Raw genomic sequence first — 7,939 nt, 5'->3', positions numbered from 1 at the left:
CTATCTTAACAAAAACCCAAACACAAAATAGGTTTCAATTCGAAGGGATATATGCACCCTTATGTTCATTGCAGCAGTATTTATTACAGCCACACTATGGAAGCAGCCCAAATGTTCATCAACAGAGGAATGGATAAAGAAGATGTGGTGCATGTACACACAAACACACACACACAGAATGGTATTTTTCCATTTGCAACAACATGGATGGAGCTAGAGAGTACAATGCTAAGTGAAAATAAGTCAGTCAGAGGAAGACAGATACCATATGATTTCACTCCTATGTGCAGTTTAAGAAAAAAACCAAATGAACAAAGGAAAAAAGAGCGAGACAACCAAAAAACAGACTCTTAACTATAGAGAACAAATGGATGGTTACCAGAGAAAAAGTGCGTGGGGGGAGGGGTGAAATAGGTGATGGGGATAGAGAATATACTTATCGCAATGAGCACTGAGTAATGTATAGAATTGCTGAATCATTGTATTGTACGCCTGAAACCAATATAGCAACATATGTTAACTATACTGGAATTGAAATTTAAGAAAGAGGTTTCAATGTCATAATTTTATGTTATTTTTCTGTAATCCATAGCTACTTTTCTGACCTGACACTACTGTGTTTAATAATTTTTCTTTTAATCTTTTTCATGTTTTTCTGTAATCCTGTAACTCAATCATTTTAATATGCTAAAAGGTGAGGATTTACTGTTTATACAAAGCAGGTACATTGTAACGCACTGTAAGCATCTGACAATTACTAATGTTTGCCATTTTTACAACTTGTCTCTTATAACTCTAAATTCATTTACTAATAATATGAGAAATCTCTTCAATCAGCAATTTCATTGAATTACATTAGTTAAACTCCCAAAGCATATGTGCTATCATTTTGGTTATTCAGCAGGCTTTCTGCCTGAAACTTCTCAGTACTTCTGCATACCCTAAGAAAAATGACAATTAGAGTTGAATACCCAAGAGTGCTAAAGTAAGAGGTTGGCTTTTTTTCCTGAATTTTCAAAGTAATTTGTCTCTTTTATTGAAATTTATTTTTGAAATTAGTTATTAAGCATAATATATAGGATCAATACCAGATGATTTTCAAAGCATATTAGGTTAAAAAAAAACATACTTTTATTAGAGTTTAAAAATGTAAAATGAGAATCTATGTCATAAAAAATAATCTACAATTTAACTTATTACTGAATTCTTTTCTCTTTTCATTTTCCTCTTTATACTGGAGCAAAATATACAAAACTGATACAATTAATTATCAAATATTTTAACTCAGTTCAAAATGTGACTGTATTACTTGTTTTTTAAATTTAAGATTGATCCAGTTAATCCATTTTATTTAGGTCCATTTATTATTTTTTCCAAAACTGCCATAGAATGCAAAGGTTAAACATTATTCTATAAAATGCCACAAGGCAAATTATTTATGTCTGCACTTCTGATATCAACTATTAAAAGGCAAAAAGCATACCTCACAACATCACATACAATGGCATTTAGGAAGAGAAAAAACCTACAAAAGACCACATTTACTACAAACAATTTTGTAGAGGTAGGATTGTAGGTTTAGATGTAAACATTCTATGTGAGAGGATAATTAGTAAAAATTGGTATCTGTTTTCTGAGCTACTTGAAACTTGTTTTAAGAGAACTTTAAGATTTAAATTTTTAAAATTCTAATTTTTATAGATGTCAGCATTTTATGTTAGGGTAAATTAGAACTAAAAATATCATACACTTGAACTTTAATTTATCTCTCATTCATGTAATTCTCTTAAGACATTATAACCTTGACTCTTAACCCAGAACTCTCTTTAATCTCACGGTTCCATGTCCCAGTCACTCTTGGGCCTTAGAGAACTCTAATGTAATCTCCATATGTGGCCAGTAAATAAACTAAGAAACAGAGCATGGAAATTTCTGCAGAAATTTTAAAAACCAGTCTTGGAAGTAATGTCTAGCACTTCTGTCCATGTTTCATTGGCCAGAACACAACCATATGGCCCACAAAACTGCCAAGGACCTAAGAAATATATGTGTCTCAAAAGAAGAGAAATAACATCGATATTGGTGAGAAACAAAGTTCTCTGCCCACTACTTTTAAGAAGGTTTTCTACCGCAGGATGTTTACATCATAGGAGACTGACCAAATCACAAAACTGGATTTTGCTATCTCCTTCAGGAACACAACAAGACAAACAATAGTTTTTACTTAGACAACTTGCATCTTATCAAACACATCGCTAGACTTCACGCCAATCCTTTCATAAACTTAACCCTACAACTTTGTCCTAAATCTCTCCCAATGAAAACAGGGAAACAGTCCTTTATCACTGTCTATCCATGCGCCTCCTTTAAAATAATAAGAACGGCATTTCCTACGATAAATTATAACATGTATTTATAGTGCTTTTTATTTTTATTATTTTGGAATAATGGTTATTTACTGTGAAAATGACTGTTCTTGATGGTTTTTACTTTTAATTTTTTTTTAAGATTTTATTTATGTTCTTGACAGACAGAGACCACAAGCAGGCAGAGTGACAGGCAGAGAGGAGGAAGCAGGCTCCCTGCTGAGCAGAAAGCCCCATGTGGGGTTCGATCCCAGAACCCTGGGATCATGACCTGAGCCAAAGGCAGAGGCTTTAACCCACTGAGCCACCCAGGTGCCCCTGTTATTTTTAATTTTATCGAATAGCAAACACATAGCTATCCTGGTGATACACAGGCCATGCCCTGAGAGCGTGTGTAACAGAAGATGTGAGATGAGTGGTATTTCTTCTGTCACTTCACAGAGTCTGTGTGAATGAAGGAATGCAGAAATGGTCAGTGATGATGTCACAACGGCTCTGAGATCTTACAACTCAGGGCTCAGCTTCCCTATGAAAGAGAGAACCCTTTGACCCGTGTGTGCTTGCATTCTATGTTGGAAGTCAGGGTCAGCACTCCGCCTGGTTTTGGAAATACAGTGTATAGTTGTTCCCATTTGTTTACGTGCCATCCAAGGTTGATTTCAAGCTTAGATGGCAGAGTTGAGTAGTGCCACAGATAGTTATGTGGTCCACAGGGCCGAAAATACCGACTATCTGGACTTTGCCATTAAACATTTGCCCACCCCTGCTTTAAACCCATGAGGAGAGATCATCAAGTTTCCTTTTACAATGACTTAGCTTCCATTTTCATCCCACAGAAAACAAAGTAAAAGCTATTAAGAGCCAACTCTAACACCTGGTTAACAATGTCCGTTGTTTAGCTTCAAAAAGGTTCAAACTGAAATTGAATTAAGGAACACTGGGAAACCTTATTGAACAACAGTTCTTTGTAATGATTTCCTGCCTGGGGCGGCCAGTTTTGAGTGTATTTTATAGTCGTCTTTCATTTATAAATATATGAACACAAAGACAAATTGTCTCTAAAAATTACAGTTTTTAGTCTCAGATATTTCATAGCACAGTGATATAAGTTTTAATATTTGTAGATAGTTTGAAAAATAGGTGTAAAGGGACTGTAAAATGTGGCATAAATCTTAGAGCTACCTGGGGCATGTTTTAAATGGTAGGCCTGTAAGGAGCTGCTAAAGTAAGGCTTTGTATCCTCAAACCTATTTGTGTAATAAATAATGCATCACACATTCCAATCTAAATGCAGCATACTGAGGTGCCTAATTTCCATTTTAATCATAAGTATTAAAATTGCATATAAGATTTTATTATTTTAATAATATCTAAAACAAAATATAATGGTATAAGCCATTCTTATCAAATGACTATCTGAAAAGACAGATTAGCCCCATTAAGGGCAAATATGCTCTAGTTGCTAGGACCATTAAAAAGTAAGAAATTATTCTTCATTATCTAAGGCCTTCCCAGCTAACTGTTAAAAACAAAAATAAAAGATCATAAATGATGATTGCCAATTTCAGTTTCAAAATTACAACGGACTCTTTTTTTTTTATTTCACCAAGAGACACACATGCATTTCATAATGTGCTACCAATCTACACTAGTGTGTCATTTTCTTTCCATTCAGGTTGGGGCTCTTCCATGATGCATTCCAATGATATAGTGATGAAAACAGTAGACCCAATGTCTGCTCCTTTAGACCTATGACAACAAAGAATTAAAAACAAATCTTTTTTTTTTTTTTTTAAGATTTTATTTATTTATTTGAGAGAGAGGAAGGAATACAGGTGGGGGTGAGGTGGGAGAGGGAGAAGCAGACTCCCCTCCCCGCCGAGCAGAGAGCCCGATGTGGGGTTCGATCCCAGGACTCTGAGATCATGACTCAAGCCAAAGGCAGATGCTTAACCACTGAGACACCCAGGCACCCCTTAAAACAGATCCTAAACTGATTTTCATAAGTAAGAGTTTTGAAGAAGAGCTGAATGCTACAAAGGGGGTGCCAAATCTGGGTTGACAAAACAGAGTTTTCAACTTTCACAGAACTTTCTATAGCAATTTCTCTGACCCTTTATAGTCACACTAATGATTAAAATGAGTGACGATGTAAAGAAAAATTTAAATATGGGCTTCTAAATTTTCATTAAATTGTATTTTTACAATTTGCCTTAATATGCTGTACTTCATAGTGATTTTTTTAAATTTTTATATATATTTAAGAGAGTTCAGACACCTTGAGGAACAGCCACACAGAGTAAAGAGAGATGCCATCAGAGGTCAGTCTTGGTTTAAACTACAAAATAGATGATTTGCTCTCTAAGACCCTGCTGCCTGTCTTGTAATCACTTTGCTATTTGAAGTCTCCCCCAGCTGTTTATTTTTTTTTAAGATTTTATTTATTTACTTATTTATTTGTCAGAGAATGAGAGAATGCACAAGCAGGCAGAGTGGCAGGCAGAGGTAGAGAGAGAAGCAGTCTCCCTGCTGAACCAGGAGCCCGATGCAGGACTCGATCCCAGGACCCTGGGATCATGACCTAAGACAAAGGCAGCAGTTAAACTGATTGAGCCACCCAGGCGTCCCTCCCCTAGCTGTTTATTAACTTTGTGCAGCAGCCCTGATTTCCTAGGCTACATTTCTACAAATATTTTTCAAGACCAACTACCAGAGACTCAATAGGGATGCTTATTACAATATACAGATTCCTTGGCCAATTTTCAGTTTTACTGGATGACATGTTGAGGGAGGTAGGCCTAGGAATCAGTCTAAAACTAATCAGAGAAAGTAAACTAATGGCAGACAATGTCATAATAAGTTATCCCTCCTCTGAATGAGACATTGGAACTTTAAGAAATTTCTTTATGACGGGGGCACCTGGGTGGCTCAGTGGGTTAAAGCCTCTGCCTTCAGCTCAGGCCATGATCCCAGTGTACTGGGATTGAGCCCCACATCAGGCTCTCTGCTTGGTAGGGAGCCTGCTTCCTCCTCTGTCTTTCTGCCTGCCTCTCTGCCTACTTGTGATCTCTCTCTCTCTATTGAATAAAGAGGGGGAAAAAAAAGTTCTTTATAAGAAAATTACTTAGATTGGAGAAGAGTGCCAAGTTGGAAGAATTTCAGGTGAATTGGAAAGATTATGTAGATATGTGGGAGTTTGTATTGTTTTACACTTTTCTCCTTAGAAGCTGGTATCTGGAGGATCCAAGTTCACTCCAGCTATACAAGGGATTTTGACTTATTCAGCTTAGATACAACTACCTGGGTTGCCTAATAGAAACTACTAATAGAAACTGTCCTATTAGGTAGATAATGGCGTATTTGCCTACAAATGTATGCAAATATTACACATTTTTCCATTTTGAGGAAAAACATGAGTGTTTGGTGAGTGATATTTCTTACCAAGTCAGAGTGGATACCTGAATGCCTGGTTTAAATACTTTATATATTTGGAAACATGCATCCTGTAACTTTGGATATGGTTTTTCCTTAAGCAATTCTTGTTTTTTTTTTTTTTAAATTATTTATTTATTTGGGAGAAAGAGAAGGAGAGTGAGAGGGAGCATGAGAGGGGAGAAGGTCAGTGGGAGAAGCAGACTCTCCATGGAGCTGGGAGCCCGATGCGGGACTCGATCCCGGGACTCCGGAATCATGACCCGAGCCGAAGGCAGTATTTAACCAACTGAGCCACTCAGGTGCCCCTCCTTATGCAATTCTTACTTTCAACAAATATCTCTCTTAAGGCAAAAGCGCCCCCCCTTTTTTTATTTAAACCACCTAGAAATATAAGAAGCCAGTTATCTATTGTTGCAAAGAGTAAAGTCATTTTTGTTTGAAATTGCGCTTTAAGAAAATGACTCAAGGACAAACTGGTCACCTGAAACCTAGACGAACGTATTTAATAGGGATTCAGAAACAAAAGAAAAAGTAGTTTTACAATTTTCCTTATAAGAATAAGAAGAGAGGGGCACTCGGGTGGCTCAGCTGGTTAAGCATCTGCCTTCAGGTGAGGTCATGTTACTAGGGTCCTGGGATAGAGTTCCACATCAGGCTCCATGCTCAGTGGGGAGTCTGCTTCTCCCTCTACCCTTCCCCCCAACTTGTGACTGCTCTCTCTCACTTTCTCTCTCTCAAATAAATGAAATGAAATCTTAAAAAGAACAAGAAGAGAAAAACCCTATAGTCAATGAGAGAAAGGGGAATTAGAATTAATAATGTTCCTTGGGCAAGCTAGAAAAACACTGAATGAAACAACCATACACCAACAAACTAGACAACCTAGAAGAAATGGAAAAAATCTCAGAAATGTACAACCTACAAAGACAGAAAGAAAGAGATAATCTAAGCAGCCCTAATTACCAGTATGGAGATTGAATCTATAATTTAAAAAAGTCTCCTTACAAAGAAAAGCTTAGGACCACATGGCTTCAGTGGTGAATTTTACCAAATATTTAAAGAATTAATGCCAGTCTTTCTCAAACCCTTCCAAAAAACTGAAGAGTAGGTAACACTACCAAACCCATTTTATGTGTTCAGCATCACCTCAATACCAAAGCCAGAAAAGGATACTACAAGAAAAGAGAACTAGAATTCAAGATCCCTGATAAATATAGATGCAAAAACTCACAATAAAATACTAGCAAATTCAATTCAACAACACACTGAAAGGATCATTCACCATGAGTAACTGGGATTTATCCCTGGGATGCAAGGATAGTTCAACACATACAAATCAATAAATGTAAGATATCTCATTAATGGAATTTTTTAAAAAAACATATGATTATCTCAGTAGATGCAGAAAAAGCATTTAACAAAATCTAAAATCAGTTCATGATAAAAACTCTTAACAAATTAAATATAGAAGGAACATACCTCAATATAACAAAGGACATATATGATAACAACATAACTGGTGAGCTAACATCATACTCAATGATGAAAGGTTGAAAGCTGTTCCTCTCAGGGTTTCTGCATGGCTCAGTTGGTTAAACAGGTGACTCTTCATTTCAGCTCAGGTCATGATCACCAAGTCTTGAGATCAAGCCCTGTGTTGGGCTCTGCACCCAGTGGGGAGTCTGCTTGAGATTCTCTCTCTCTCCCCTGGCTCACTCTGCCCCTGTCCCTCCTCTGTTTCAAATAAACAAATAATTTTTTTCAAAAAATAGAAAAGCTGTTCCTCTAAGGTCAGGAACAAGACAATAGTGTCCACCCTCACTATACCAATTAAACAAAGTACTGGAAGTCCTAGCCAGAGCATTCACTCAAGAAGAACAAATAAAAGTCATCAGAACTGCAAAGGAGGAAAAAAAATTGACTATATTTGCAGATGGCATGATTTTATACAAAGAGAATTCTAAAGACTCCACCAAAAAACTGTTAGATCTAATCAACAAATATAAAGAAAAAAATACTAATTAGAAAATTTAAAACTAGAGTAAGAATCATTACAAATCAAACACCTACTGTACTATGTCCTTGATACTTAAATTATCTCATTTAATCTTCATAAGAACTGTGGATTGAGTGTGTTG

The sequence above is a fragment of the Mustela lutreola genome, chromosome X, assembly GCF_030435805.1.
Source record: "Mustela lutreola isolate mMusLut2 chromosome X, mMusLut2.pri, whole genome shotgun sequence".
In the NCBI taxonomy this organism is placed as follows: Eukaryota; Metazoa; Chordata; class Mammalia; order Carnivora; family Mustelidae; genus Mustela; species Mustela lutreola.
Note: the sequence above shows the minus strand (reverse complement) of the source record.